The sequence below is a fragment of the Dasypus novemcinctus genome, chromosome 11 (assembly GCF_030445035.2).
Source record: "Dasypus novemcinctus isolate mDasNov1 chromosome 11, mDasNov1.1.hap2, whole genome shotgun sequence".
Taxonomy (NCBI): domain Eukaryota; kingdom Metazoa; phylum Chordata; class Mammalia; order Cingulata; family Dasypodidae; genus Dasypus; species Dasypus novemcinctus.
In genome coordinates, this window is record NC_080683.1 from 56,383,933 (window position 1) to 56,396,476 (window position 12,544).

Consider the following 12,544-nt stretch of genomic DNA (forward strand, 5'->3'; position numbering starts at 1 on the left):
CTCACTGCATTTCCTGCCTGCCTGGTCTGTAAGAGGCCCTTTTCTTTCCCTGTTTGTTCTACCTCCAGCAACTTTATGTCTTGGAAGCAAAACACCTACCTCTTAAGCTGGAGACAAGTGAGTATCAGAATTAGATAGACATCCCAAAAGCCTTTGGGACTTATAGCTACTACTAATGAAAATTACTATCAACTTCTACCAAACTTACAAGTAATAAATTATGAAATAAATACATCCCCCTTTCCAAAATGTTCAAAATAAAGATATATTGATTGCTAATATGATGTAAATTTTCCTTCATAGCCTTATATTATAGCTGAGATGCAGGAAAAATTTCATCACCTAATAGATTGTCACATGTACTCATATGGAAGATATGTGTTTGAAAAAAATTTCAAATTTTGAAGGTACAACACTTCTAAAATCGGCATTTTAAAGCAAAAGAACATATTTGAATATATCTAGATAATATGCAGCAGATTTGTTTTGATAAAAACAAGCATGGCAAGAGGGATTCTGGATGCATGGTGGAGGCAGGGCCAGGGCCCACTCACTCCAGCCCTTTGAGGCTGGGCCTCATAGAGTTATGATAATGGATCATGTTTCGATCATCAAAACTCAAAGAATCCAAAACCAAAATGTCATTCATTGCTTGGAATGCCAGCACATCTGTTCAGGCAAGACCAGATGTCTCTCAAAATTTATGAATACCAGTCTGTCAGGCAACAGAAGACCTACTGCAGGGATACAAGGGGGATATCCTGACCAACAGCAATGACCAACAGTCAGTGAACATCTAGGGCCGGCTCTTTGAATACTTTTTGTCCTGCTGCACATTGCCAGTGTGGCAGCCAATGGCAAGCACCTAAACCAAGAATGTAGCCTCTTCACTGATGACTGCAGTTGCATCATAGTGGACTCTGCTCCCTACCTCCCAGATTGATGCTCATCTTTTCTATGAGGTGTATCAGAACAGTGAGTCAGTGATCCCGAACCCATGTTCCCCTCTAGAGAACTATTCCCTCATATCATGGATGTGATACTTTGAAGCTGGGTAGACTCCAGAAAATCACATCCTTGGGGTTAATCCATTCCTGTGCAAGTAAACCTATCATAGGTGGGATCTTTTGATTAAATTACGTCATTTAAGGGCCTTCGACTAGCTTGTATGACCTGGGGTGGGTCCTAATCCACCTACTAGAGTCCTTTTTAAATGGAGGAATAAAAAGCCAGAGAGACAGAGAACCCTCCAGAAGTCGAAATCAGTGAACCTAGAAGATAGAAAAGGCATAGACAGAGTAGCCAAAGCTGAAAGCAATGAGGCCTAAAAGAAATGGGAGAGATGAGTGGGCCATGTGCCTGATTCCCCTACAGCTGCAGCCTGGGGAGAAAGGATCGCCTGATCATGTCTTGATTTGGGCATACAGCTGTAAGCTTTAAATTTAATAAAATCCCATTGTATAAGCCAGTTTATTTCTGGTATATTGCTCTGGCAGCCTTTTGCAAACTAAAATGTTGACCTTCACACTGGCCATTTGTGTGATATTTGCACTTTAATGTGTGAAAGAGTGGTCCTGTCACACAACCAAGGGCTGTATTTGCACAAGAACATGGTGTCCTTCTTGTCAGTGCAGCAGCAGACCATCTACCTCTTCCAGTCCCAAAGGCACTTTCATTGATGTGCAGACCATTGGCCACTTTGCTATGAGGATAACCTGTCAACTATTTTCCCTGAGGTACAGTACGGCAGGACAGTTAGACAGGTATGATGAACCCCTTTAGGGATCCTTTCATCAACTCCCTGAAACATTTCCTTTTGGTATACTTATTAATTTAATACCAGGTAGAAAAGGATAGTAGTGCAGTGGTCAAGAGGCATTTCTTCCAGTATTTTGACAAACTGCAACAGCTACCCATGTGGAAAATGCAGCTTCTGGATGAAAACCATCTATTTATCAGTTATACAGGTGAGGATGTTGTGACACTGTGGGTCACAGTCCTATCACAGGCTTTTGTCTTTGTGATGTATAATATGGTGACAACAGAAGTGATTACTGTGTTAGAGAATATGTCAAATGAGCTTTGGGAACTCTTTGAGAACTTTGTGACTTCTTCTGTAATACTACCCTGCACAGTGAAGTCCTGTTTTCCTGCTCAAGTTCCAGCAACAATTTAACAAGACAGATCTAACACTGGTTCACGGACACTATTATAAATGCCAAATATGGCGGACACAGAGGAAGTTTCTTGGCTGGTAGATCAGCTTCCTATCAGAACCTAGTCTTACATTGGTAGCTCCTACTTTGATTTATCTCTATTTAGCTATGATGACAAGTGGATATATTCAAACTAATAATTCTCATGGCGCAGCCCAAGCTTGTGGAGATAGCCCTATCAGGTTCTATGCCAGGAACTCTGGTCTGCTCAAGTTTGAGATCTAGGCAGGCCTCTTGGGCTGCCCTATCAGCCTCCTAGTGTGACACCTTGTTGACTTTACCTTTCACCCTCTTGAGCCTTTTGCCATTCAGTACAGAGGACTAAAGTTGAGTATGTTATCAACTTCCATATGTAACACTGCTGCACGTAGGTGCCTCACCAAAGCCAGTTTCTGTGGTCTTCCAGGACTTCCAGGACTTCCAAGATTTCTTTTCTCAGTAAACTCCAAAGCAAAGCCTCTGACTACCAGCTGCATTTGTCTGGTTCTCAATTGGTATGCCTCAAATGAGAGAGAGCCAGAGAAGAGGAATGAGGGTGGCTCAGCCTAACTAAATTCTTTTATTGTCTATAATCCAAATGCTGATTGATTTAAGTTCCTCTTGCCTTTTCCTTGTGAGAATGCCCAGCATTAATTAAGTCCAGTTAGTTTTTGTTTTATTTTACATTTTATTGCTGTTAAGATTATAACATTACACCTGTACCTCCTTTATGGCGCTGCTTTGACATTGTGGTTTGCAACCTGAAAGAGGTAAATCTTGCTTAATCACGAGATTGGTTTTTTCTTAAATAAAACCATAGAAGTAAAATAAGGAAGTAGCAAATGATTTTGTATAAAATGTATAGTGGTGCGCATTAGAAAGTTGACTTCTAAATATACAAGTAAAGCTCAGTGGGAAATCCTATCCACTTATTATATTAGATGTATCATTGAAAACTTTCAGGCTCCTTTATTTTCTAATTTTTCTTTTTAAAATTGCATAACAAAATATTTCAGTTGACTGACAGGGGTACCATTTTATCAATTTTCATATCAACTTGGATATTTCTTCTAAATAATGCATTTGAAATTTTAGTTTCTTTAAAAAAAGCTTTCTTTGTGTGACTGTACTTGTGCTGTGGTAAACATATTTTAGCAATTGTTTTCCAGTCTCTTGCTGACGCATTTTGTACATACGTTTTCATAGTGACTACAATATTATGTGGTACAGAAGAGTGCATTTCAAGTTGAGTTTTTGGTTTGTCAAGGACATTACTATGTTAATGTAAAACTTAATGCAGTCTATCCAACCATTAATGCTAATGAAATAGAAATAAACGTAAATATTCTTACCGTCAACTATGTTCAAGAAATATTTTAAATATCATTGAATAAAATTTTACAATAAAAATATAATCTTTAAAATAAGGCATAATTCTCTTTTCAGGGAAGAAACAAAGTTCAAAATATAATGTGAGAGAGCATGAGTATTTTATGTGCAGATTCAACTGAGGCTACCACAGTAACCTCTGCAGTTAAACCCTGACCTTTATGTGCTGTCCAATATGGTTGTTACTAGCAACGTGTGGCTATTTAAATTTAAAATAATTAAAACTAGGGAAGCAGATTTGGCCCAATAGATAGGGCGTCCGCCTACCACATGGGAGGTCCAAGGTTCAAACCCAAGGCCTCCTGACCCGTGTGATGAGTTGGCCCACGTGCAGAGCTGATGCCCGCAAGGAGTGCCGTGCCACGCAGGGGCGTCCCTCACATAGGGGAACCCCACACGCAAGGAGTACACCCCGTAAGGAGAGCCGCCCAGAGCAAAAAAGTGCAGCCTGCCCAGAAATGGTACCGCACACACAGAGAGCTGATGCAGCAAGATGACGCAACAAAATGAGACACAGATTCCAGGTGCCACTGACAAGAATACAGGTGAACACAGAAGAACACACAGCAAATGGACACAGAGAGCAGACACTGGGGGGAGGGGGGGCGGGGAAGGGGAGAGAAATAATAATTAAAACTAAATTAGGGAGCAGATGTGGCTCAAGTGGTTGTGCGCCTGCTTCCCACAAGAGGTCCCGGGTTTAGTCCCCAGTGCCTCCTAAAAAGAAAAAAACAACATGCAAACGAACAATACACCAACTCAGGGAAGCTGATGTGGCTCAGTGGTTGAGCCCCAGTTTCCCACGTAAGAAGTCCCGGGTTCAATTCTCAGCCCTGGTACCTAAAAAAAAATTAAAAGTTCGGTGCCTCAGTCATACCACATTTCAAGTTCTCGCTAGCACTGTCATCTAGAAAGTTGTGGACAGTGCTATTTTGGAGTTCAGACTAATATTATCATTTGCCTCTTAGTCATCACTCTCTGGTCAAAAACAAAATTCATGATTAGCAAACCCTCCTTAAAAACATACATTGCCTTTCCATATTCCTTAACATACCATTAAAAATCCCCTTCTTGTTCATCCAACTGAATCTTTTCTAGACTTAGTTTTTATACTGTTTCTCATACACCCAGTTAGCCTTTTGCCATTCCTTTACCCATGCCCTGTGCCATTGTTTCTCGAACTGAATCAATGTATGTGTGTTTTATTAATTTAGCAAAAGAGAGAATACCAGAATGCACATTTAAGAATTGTGGTTTTTTTGTCCTTTCTTTTAATTAGAAAAGTTGTAGGTTTATAGAAACCTCATGCAGAAAATACATATACACTGCCTATTATTAACACCTCGTATCAGTGTGGTACATTCATTACAATTGATAAAATTTTATAATTGGACTGTTAACTATATAGTCCATAGTTTAAATTTAGGGTTCACTGTGTTGTATAGTCCTATCGTTTCTGTTTTCTCATTTTCAAGTAACATGTACAACCTAAAATTTCCCATTTTAACCATACTTGAAAATATAATTCAGTGATATTACATTCACGATGTTGTACTACCATCACTATCATCAGTTACCAAAACTTTGCCATCAACCCAAATAGAAACTTTATACAATTTAATCACTCCCCATTCCCTATACCTGCTCCATCCCCGTAACCTATATTCTGGATTCTGACTTGATGAATTTGCTTATTCTAATTATTTCATACCAATGAGATTATACAATATCGTTTGTGTCGATTATTTCATTCAACATGATGTCTTTGAGGTTCATCCATATTGTTGCATGTATTAGAACTTCATTCCTTTTTATGGCTGAATAATATTCCAGTGTATGTATATACCACATTTTGTTTATTCCTCAGTTGATGGACACTTAGATTGCTGCATCTTTTGACAATTGTGACTAATACCACCGTGAACATTATTGTGCAACTATCTGAGTCCCTACTTTTTCATTTCTTTTGGGTATATATCTAGAAGTGAGATGGCTGGGTCATATGAAAATTATATATTTAACTTTCTGAGAAACTACCAAACTGTCTTCCACAGCAGCTGCACCATTTTCATTCCCACCAACAATAAATGAGCATTCCCAGATCTCCACATACTCTCCTACACTTGTTAATTTTCTTTTTCTTTTTTAAGAATAGCCATTCTAGTGGGTATGAAATGATATCGCATCATGGTTTTGATTTGCATTTCCCTAATGGCTTATGATGTTGAGCATCTTCTCATATCCTTTTTAACCATTTGTTTATCTTTGGAGAAGTGATTATTCAAGATTTTTGTCCATTTTTGAATTGGGTTGTCTTTTTATTATTTAGTTGTAGCATTTCTTTATATCGTCTAGATATTAAACCGTTATTGAAAATGTGGTTTCCAAATATTTTCTCCCACTGAACAGAATGTAATTTTACTTTCATGATAAAGTCCTTTGAACTTCAATTTTGATGAGGTCCCATTTATCTATTTTGGTTGCTTATGCTTTAGATGTTGTATTAGTCAGCCAAAGGGGTGCTGATGCAAAATACCAGAAATTGGTTGGTTTTTATAAAGGGCATTTATTTGGGTAGGAACTTACAGATAACAGGCCATAAAACATAAGTAACTTCCTTCACCAAAATCTATTCAGAGCAAGATGGCTGATGACATCTGCGAGGGTTCAGGCTTCCTGGGTTCCTACGTTCCTGGGGCTTGCTTTTCTCTGGGTTCAAGGTTCCTTCCTTCATCGTGCTGGCTTTTCTTTCCTCTGGGTGCTGACTTCCCAGGTCTTCAGCATCAAAGTCTAACATCAGAAATCCCCAACTCTGTTCTTTGTCATGCCTTTTATCTGTGAGTTCCCACCCACCAAGGGGTGGAGACACAATGCCCCAATCATAACTCAATTATGCCCAGGTACAGATCAGATTACAAGCATAATTCAGTATTTCTTTTTGGAATTCATCAATTATATCAAACTGCTATACTCCACCCTGATTTCCAAAAAGTTATCACAATATTCAAAAAGCCTTAAATCAGTTACAGTGCCAAGTACTAAATCATATCATAATCAATTTAAAGAAATACCATTTTTCTCGGGGCAAAGCCCCATCTGCGTAGACCTCTGAAACTTACAGAACAATTTATCTGTTTCCAGTACACAAATGGACAGACAAAGGATAAACATTTTCATTACAATAAGGAGAAATTGGGAGGGAAACATGAGTTACAGTTTCTCTGCAGTTCAGTAGAATAGGGCATCCTCTATTCGATTTCAAAGTCTGAGAGTCATTCTTAAGATAATGGTTTCTTCTCCTTGGGGCCTTATGGGAACCCACTCTTTCCACATGCTTGACCAATGGCAATTTTCTTGGTTCCACCCTTATCAAGCATCTGGGTGTTGACCAAGCTCCAGACCTCTCCCTCCAAGTGTGTTGGGTGATTGCCACACCTCACCCAATCTTTGGGTTAGAGTCTTAACCAGTGTAGTACAGTGATGTGAAGACAACATTCCCCCTACCTTTGGCATACAGGCTTAACCCTCTCAGAGCAACGAGTTAACCACCTGGTCTTCTCTAACTTTTGGGAGACAGGTCTACCCCTCTCAAACCTGAGCGGTATTGACCTTAATCACCCTAATCCTTGGGGAATGTGCTTTACCCTCTCTGTACCCTGGGGTGGCAAAACTGTCACAGAACATCAGGTGGGAACATCCCCCCTCTTAAATGGCTGGGGCAAAGTCACCCTCTCTCTACACATGGGTGGGGTTCCTCTCTTGGCCCAAGGTGATGTTCTAATTCCAGATCTCAGCTTCCATGGTTTTCCCCTTCAATCTCTCCTTTCCATGTCCTTTTTATTCCATGCTGACAGTGGTTTTGTTTATACAGCTCTCTCAAAAAGCCTGTTGTTTTAGCATGCAGGAAGCAGGGGTCCAAGCCATCAGACAGTAAGATTTTCCACAAGGCCTTCCAACATAACTGCATCTTCAATCCTGATTTACAAGTTCCACATTTAGTTAAGTCCTCCAATGGGGCACTTTTATCTGGGAGCTTGATCTCCAGAGGCTTGGAATTTCCAGGTTCAGTTACTGTTTTCTTTGTACCCAACAGTTCCATCCTCAGCATATCTCTCTGGTCTAGCATTTTGCTATAAGCTGCAAGCAGAAGCCAAGCCGCATTCTTTGGGTTTACTTTGGAAATTTCTTCAGCTAAATCCCCAGGCTCACCAATTTCAATTTCTGACTTTCATAAAACACCAGAGTTAATCTTGCTAAATTCTCTGCAAGTTTAAACATGGATTGCCTTTTCTCCAGTTTGCAATATTAGTTTCATCATTTGCTTCTAAGTTATCATAAAAAGTCTCTTTAGCATCCATATTGCTATCAATAGTCTCTTCAAAACACTTTAGGTCTTTTCTTCCAAGCATCTCACAATTCTTCCAAAAAATACCCCTTACCCATTTATAAAACTGTTCCAGCATTCAGTAATTGCAAAAGCACTTCCCTACTCCTTGGTACCAAATTCTGTATTAGTCAGCCAAAGGGGTATTGGTGCAAAATACCAGAAATTGGTTGGTTTTTATAAAGGGCATTTATTTGGGGTAGGGGCTTACAGATAACAGGCCTTAAAGCATAAGTTACTTCCATCACTAAAATCTGTTCGGAGCAAGATGGCTGATGACATCTGCGAGGGTTCAGGCTTCCTGGGTTCCTACATTCCTGGGGCTTGCTTTTCTCTCGGTTCAAGGTTCCTTCCTTCCTGGTGCTGGTTTTTCTTTCCTCTGGGTGCTGACTTCCCAGGTCTTCAGCATCAAAGTCTAACATCAGAAATCCCCGACTCTGTTCTTTGTCATGCCTTTTATCTGTGAGTTCCCACCCACCAAAGGGTGGGACACATGCCCTAATTATAACTCAATCATGCCCAGGTACAGATTAGATTACAAATATAATCCAATATTTCTTTTGGGGATTCATCAATTATATCAAACTGCTACAGATGTCAATTCTAAGAAACCATTGGCTGCCACAAGGTCCCAAAGATGCTTCCCTACATTTCTTCTAGGAGTTTTATAGTTTTGGTTTTTATATTAAGGTCTTTTATCCATTTTGAGTTTTTTTGTGTGTACGGTATGAGATGACCTTCATTCTTTTCCATATGGAACCCTGTTTTCCCAGCACCATTTGTTGAAGAGACTTTTCACCCAAATGAATGGACTTGGCACCTTTCTTAAAAGTCAGCCATGGATATGAGGATTAATTTTTGAAATCTCAATTTGATTCCATTGTTCTGTATATTTGTCCTTGTGCCTCTACCATGCTGTTCTGGTTACTGTGGCTCTGTAGTAAGTTTTTTTTTTTTTTTTTTTTTAAAGATTTATTTATTTATTTAATTTCCCCCCCCTCCCCTGGTTGTCTGTTCTTGGTGTCTATTTGCTGCGTCTTGTTTCTTTGTCCGCTTCTGTTGTCGTCAGCGGCTCGGGAAGTGTGGGCGGCGCCATTCCTGGGCAGGCTGCTCTTTCTTTTCACGCTGGGCGGCTTTCCTCACGGGCACACTCCTTGTGCGTGGGGGCCCCACGCGGGGGACACCCTTGCATGGCACGGCACTCCTTGCGCGCATCAGCACTGCGCATGGGCCAGCTCCACACGGGTCAAGGAGGCCCGGGGTTTGAACCGCGGACCTCCCATATGGTAGACGGACGCCCTAACCACTGGGCCAAAGTCCGTTTCCCTGTAGTAAGTTTTAAGATCAAAAAGCATGACTCCTCCAACTTCGATCTTCTTAAAGATGGCTTTGCCTATTCAGGTCCCTTACCCTTCTGTGAGATGATTGGCTTGTCCATTTCTACAAAGAAGGATGTTAGAATTTTGATTTGGAATTCCTTGAATCTGTAAATAGTTTTGGGTAGAATGGACATCTTAACAATACTTAGTCTTCCAGGCCTTGCACACACAGTGTTGTTCCATTTATTTAGGTCTACTTTGATTTCTTTTAGCAATGTTTTGTAGTTGTCTGTGTACAAGTCCTTTGTATCCTTGGCTAAATTTATTCCTCGATATTTGATTCTTTTAGTTACTGTTGTAAATACAATTTTTTCAGTTGATTTCTTCTCATATTCATTACTAGTGTATGGAAACACAGTTGATTTCTGCATTTTAATCTTGAATCCCACCACTTTGCTGAATTCATGCATTAGCTCTAGTAGCTTTGTTGTGGAATTTTCAGGATTTTCTGTATGTAATACCAATGTTGCATCATCTTGCTGTGTCAGCTCTCTGCGTGTGCAGCGCCACTCCTGGGCAGGCTGCACTTTTTTCGCACAGGGCAGCTCTCCTTGCAGGGCACACTCCTTGCAGGTGGGGCACCCCTACATGGGGGGCACCCCTGAGTAGCACGGCGCTTCTTGCATGCAGCAGCACTGCACGTGGGCCAACTCACCCCATGGGCCAGGAGGCCTGGGTACCGAACCCTGGACCTCCTATATGGTAGGCGGATACTCTATTAGTTGAGCCACATCCACTTCCCAGGTTTTCATTTATGCCCTTTATCATGTTGAGGACATTTCTTCTCTTCCAGTGTTCAAAGTGTTTTTATCAAGAAGGGTGCTATATTTTGTCAAATATCTTTTCTTCATCAATTGAGATGATCATGTGGGATTTTTTTCTTTATTCCACTAATGGGGCATATTACATTTATTTTCTTATGTCAAACCACCCTCGCATGTGGAACAAATTGCTCTGTGGTGTGTCATAGTAACACTGGCTCAGACACAACAAAGTCTTTAAGCCAATGACTGCTTTAATACTTACACAGCAAAGGTTCCAAAACAGCAGGGAAAGAGATCCCATCTTGGCTGGTCTTCCATGTAGGCAAACTCTCAGTCAGGGTCTGTAGAGGCAGCTCCATCCACATGCCCCACTTCACATTGGAGAAGAGGGGCACCTGTGTTGCCTGAGGCATAGTTATTTTTACAACCCAGGGCATGGGAACTATGCCACTGACCTAAAAGTATACATAAGAAACCTTTTAGTAGAGCTCCCACCCTAATAAGCAGCCAAAACTGCTTGTTTGGGGTTCAGAACACTGTCCAAGTGTCTCAAGGAGCTATGTAAAATGACAACTTCCCACAGAGCTAGGATTGCTATCAGACCAAAGAAAGACACGGACAAGCCCAACTTGGCAAGTAATGAGCATTTATTTAGGGGTGCTTATGTGAGGTTTAGTCCTTGTTGGCAGGAGGATGAGATGGTCCCAAGCCTGGTCGTGGTCTCATCTTAGTCCTCACTGGTAGGAGGAAAGACGGCACTTCCTAGCCTTGACATTTGCCCTTTCCACCAGATGAGAGGGGTCTTTTATGGTGCATTTCTACATGAAGCTAGGAAGGTTCTAGATTAAAGGTACACCGCTTGATAATGATTATTGAGGCAGGCCCCTGTGATTTGATGATCAGTCATGGGTTATAGAGGCTTACTATTTTTTTTAAAAGCATTTTCCCTCCTCCCCCACCCACTCCCCTCCCCCTCCCTCCGCCCTGCTGTTTTTGCTGTCTGTGTCCATTCCCTGTGTGATCTTCTATATCTATTTCTCTTTTTGTCTTCTCATTTTTTTCCCTCTAGGATTCACTGGGATTCCATCCTAGGGAACTCTAATGTGGAGAGAGGTTCCTGTCAGCTGTGCCACCTCAGTTCCTGGTTTCTGCTGCACTTCACCTTGACTTTCCCCTTCATCTCTGTCTCCCCTTCGTCTTTCTTTTGTTGCGTCATCATCTTGTTGCATGACTCACTTGCACAGGAACTTAGCTCACCCCGCTGATACTCGGCTCACTGTGCAGGCACTGGCTCACCATGCAGGCACACTTTCTCTTCTTTTTTTATTTATTTCTCTCCCCTTCCCCCACCCCCAGTTGTCTGCTCTCTGTTTCCATTCACTGTGTTCTTCTGTGACCGCTTCTCTCCTTATCAGCGGCACCAGGAATCTGTGTTTCTTTTTTGTTGTGTCATCTTGTTGTGTCAGCTCTCCATATGTGTGGCACCATTCTTGGGCAGGCTGCACTTTCTTTCATGCTGGGCGGCTCTCCTTCCGGGGCACACTCCTTTGGCGTGGGGCTCCCCTATGAGGGGGCCACCCCTGCATGGCACAGCACTCCTTGCGCACATCAGCACTGCACATGGGCCAGCTCCACACGGGTCAAGGAGGCATGGGGTTTGAACTGCAGACCTCCCATGGTAGGCAAAGGCCCTATCCATTGGGCCAAGTCTGCTTCCCAAGTCTGCTTCCCTCTGCATATATTTTTCATCTATTTTCCTATTCTATAATATTCATATTTTATTTGATATCAACTTAACTTCAGTAGCATACAACTACATTGTTTCTATACTCCATCCCCACCTTTATGTTGTATTTGTTACAAATTATATCTTGATATATAGTACATCCAAAACTACAGATTTATCATTACTTTTTTACACATTTGCATTTTAGAACCTGTAAGAAGTAAAAAGTGGAGTTACATACTAAAATACACAATAGTGCTGGCATTTATAATTACCCATATGGTTATCTAGATCCCAGGTCTTTATTTTTTTTTTTATGCTGCTTCGAACCACTATCTAGTGTCCTTTCCTTTCAGCATTGCTTGTAGGCAGGTATAACGGTGACGAACTCCTTCAGCTTGTAGGCAGGTCTAATGCTGACAAACTCCTTCAGCTTTTGTTTATAGAAAAATGTCTTAATCTCTTGCTCATTTTTTTAAAGAAAGTCTTGCCATGTAATCTTGTTTGACAGTTGTTTTCTTTCAGCACTTTAAATATTTCATCCTACTACCAAATCTCCTCCAGGGTTTCCAATGAGAAATCAGCACTTAATGTTAGGGAGATTCCTTTGTATATAACTCATAGCTTTTCCTTTGCAGTTCTCAGGACTCTCTCCTTGGTCTTATTATTTAACAATTTCATTTCTGTGGTTCTGTTTGTGATTCTCT

The 12,544-nt window shown here is 41.0% G+C and overlaps 1 protein-coding gene and 1 pseudogene across 7 annotated transcripts in view; both read left to right on the forward strand.

Annotated features, from left to right (window-relative positions):
- DOP1A (DOP1 leucine zipper like protein A) overlaps positions 1 to 12,544 on the forward strand; it is a 138,696-nt gene that overhangs the window by 69,930 nt on the left and 56,222 nt on the right. The window lies entirely within an intron of this gene.
- On the forward strand, positions 590 to 2,587 carry LOC105746529 (DET1 homolog; annotated as a pseudogene).